Genomic DNA, 3090 nt, shown 5'->3' with positions numbered 1-3090 from the left:
CGCCTCCTCCTCTCCTCCTATATATATGAGAGGGGAGGGAGGGATGCAAAACAGACACCACGGTGCAACCTCTCCCTCTCCCTTTAGATCGTTTCCTCCTCTATTTTTTCGGTAGTGCTTGGTGAAACCGTGCCGGGACAACTACACCACCACCACCGTCACGCTGGTGCGCTACCGGGTAATGCATCTACCGCTCCGCCCTCGCTTGCTGGATCGAGGAGGCGGACACGTGATCAAGCTATATGTGTGCTGAATGCGGAGGTGTCGTCTGTTCGGCGCTTGATCGGGAGTTCGTGGGACAAATCGTGATTGGATCACGAAGACATACCACTACATCAACCGCATTCTTTAACGCTTCCGCTAAGAGATCTACAAGGGTTTGTAGATGCAATCTCTCCAGTCATAGATGTGCATCTCCTAGATTGATCTTGGTGAGCGTAGGAATTTTTTTGTTTCCCATGCAACATTCCCCAATAATGGCATTATGAGCTAGCTCTATGCGTAGATGACATCACGAGTAGAACACAAAGGAGTTTGTGGGTGTTGATATTTAGATTGCTTCCCTCCTTAGTCTTTTCTTGATTCAGTGATATTGTGGGATAAAGCGGCCCAAACCAACTTTGCTCGTCCACGTACGAGAGAACGGTTTCATTGAATGACATGTAACTTTGTTGCATAGGATGAATGGCGGGTGTCTGTCTCTCCCACCCTAGTTGAATCGGATTCGACAAAGGCGGTCCTTGTAGAAGGTTAAATAACAACTTGCATATCACTATTATGGTTTTGCATAGGTAAGAAGCATTCTTGCTAGATACCCATAGCAGTCATGTAAAACATGCAGCAAAAAATTAGAGGATGTCTAACTTGTTTTTGCAGGGTATGTTGTGATATGAAATGGCCAAATACATGATGATATATATTTGATGTATGAGATGATCATGTTGTAATAGTTAATATTGACTTGCTTGTCGATGCATACGACAACTGGCATGAGCCATAGGGTTGTCTTTAATTATTGTATGACCTGCGTGTCAATCATTAAGTGCTATGTAATGCTTTACTTTATCGCTAAGCGGTAGTAAAAGTATTATAAGCATGGTTGGCGCAAAAACCCTGATGGCAACACGATGATGGAGATCATGGTGTCATGCTGGTGACGATGAAGATCATGACGGTGCTTTGGAGATAGATATCAAAAGATCATGACGGTGCCGCCGCGCATCTTTCCGCTAGTAGGGGAGTAGTGTTGGAAATATGCCCTAGAGGCAATAATAAATTGGTTATTATTATATTTCTTTGTTCATGATAATCATTTATTACTCATGCTAGAATTGTATTGATTGGAAACTCAAATACATGTGTGGATAAATAGACAACACACTCTCCCAAGTAAGCCTCTAAAGGACTAGCTCGTCGATCAAATATGGTCAAGGTTTCCTTGCCATAGACATGAGTTGTCATTCATAACGGGATCACATCATTAGGAGAATGATGTGATGGAAAAGACCCAAACAATGAACGTAGCATATGATCGTGTCAGTTTATTGCTACTATTTTCTACATCTCAAGTATCTATTCCTATGACCATGAGATCATGCAACTCCCGGACACCGGAGGAATGCCTTCTGTGTATCAAACGTCACAACGTAACTGGGCGACTATAAAGGTGCTCTACACGTATCTCCGGGGGTGTTTGTTTGGTTGGCTGTCACATCCCTGAAACCCTAATCAAGTTAGCATTGTGCTCATATCTTCTTTGCATTGCATCTAAGAAAATTTCAACAAGAACAAAGCAAGTGGTGAAGGAAAACTCAAAAACCCTAGCCACCTCTCAAATTCAAAGGAATTATAAACTTATTCAAATCAATGAACCCAAAATGGCCTCAAGAAAAGTTCCACTTTTCTGATAATTCTTGAAAACAAATAAGCAATGAAGAAAACCATTTTATTAATACATTCGGCATTTTAAATAAATGCAAAAGACTACTGGTCTCAAGTTTTAAATTTGAATTAAAAAATATATAGTTTCCAAAAATGCTAAAAACTTTATGGGTGATTGGAAATATTCGAACTAACACCCCATCATTTTTCAAACTATTTATAGTTTGCTTGTGAAGCCAAAATAAATGGAAAGCAATGTCAATAAATAAAATAGAAACAAAATAGAAAGAAAGGGGAAAAAAACCTACCTATCGCCTGAGGAGGCCCAACCCATCAGGGGCAGGGTCGTCTTCTTCCTGTGCCTTCTGGCAGAGGAGAGATCGACCACGGCGCCCCCTCCACCTCCTGCTTCGTCGTGGCGACCTCCGGTGCCCCCCAGGACAGCGCGACAACATGGTTATCCTCCTCAAGCGCGTCTCTATCCGTTTCCGTGCTCCATTTCCCCCCTCCTCTCGGGTTCTCTCCTTCCTCCTCCTGCCGCCATTTCCAAGAGCTCGAGCTCGAGCTGCCATGCCCCTAGCCACAGGACCTTCCTCCCCTGTAGTCCAGTAGCTCCGCCTCGTCGAGCTGGTTCTCCCTGCAAAAGCCGAAGCCTCCCCGAGCCCTGCAACGCCCCAAGCGACATCGTCTTCAACCTTCGGCCGCCGGCAAATCGATGGTGGATCGCCAGCTACAGCCCCTCCCCGAGTAGTCTGAGCCTAGCTTCACCTTCACTGTGAGCTTGCGATCATTTCCCCTCTTCTTCCCCTCGGATTCGTGCCCCCTACTCACTGGACCAATGAATCCGAGCTCCGGCAGTCGCCTTGGCTCGTCGCCGGCTTCTCCGGCCACCCATAGCCCTCCCTGAGGCCAGAGCTGGAAGAGGCCGAGCCTGGGGATCATCCCAGTGCTCTCGGCAACCGTTTCCGAGCACCACACCACGAGTTAGCGCGTCTCCGGCGAAGTTCCACCGCGGATCTGGTCGCCGCCGATCAGTCTCCGGCGGGGAACGACGTGGCCGGCCTAACCCCGGTGGTTTAGCACTAATTACTCGCCGACAGTGGGCCCTCGCCAAGTCAAACCCACTTAGGGGCTGGTCAGCGCGAGATTAGCTCCTGAGACGCTGACCAGTGGGTCCCCCCTGTCAGGTTTGACCTGATCAGGTCAGCT

The sequence above is a fragment of the Hordeum vulgare genome, chromosome 6H, assembly GCF_904849725.1.
Source record: "Hordeum vulgare subsp. vulgare chromosome 6H, MorexV3_pseudomolecules_assembly, whole genome shotgun sequence".
Classification (NCBI taxonomy): Eukaryota; Viridiplantae; Streptophyta; class Magnoliopsida; order Poales; family Poaceae; genus Hordeum; species Hordeum vulgare.
This window is presented reverse-complemented; position numbering follows the sequence as displayed.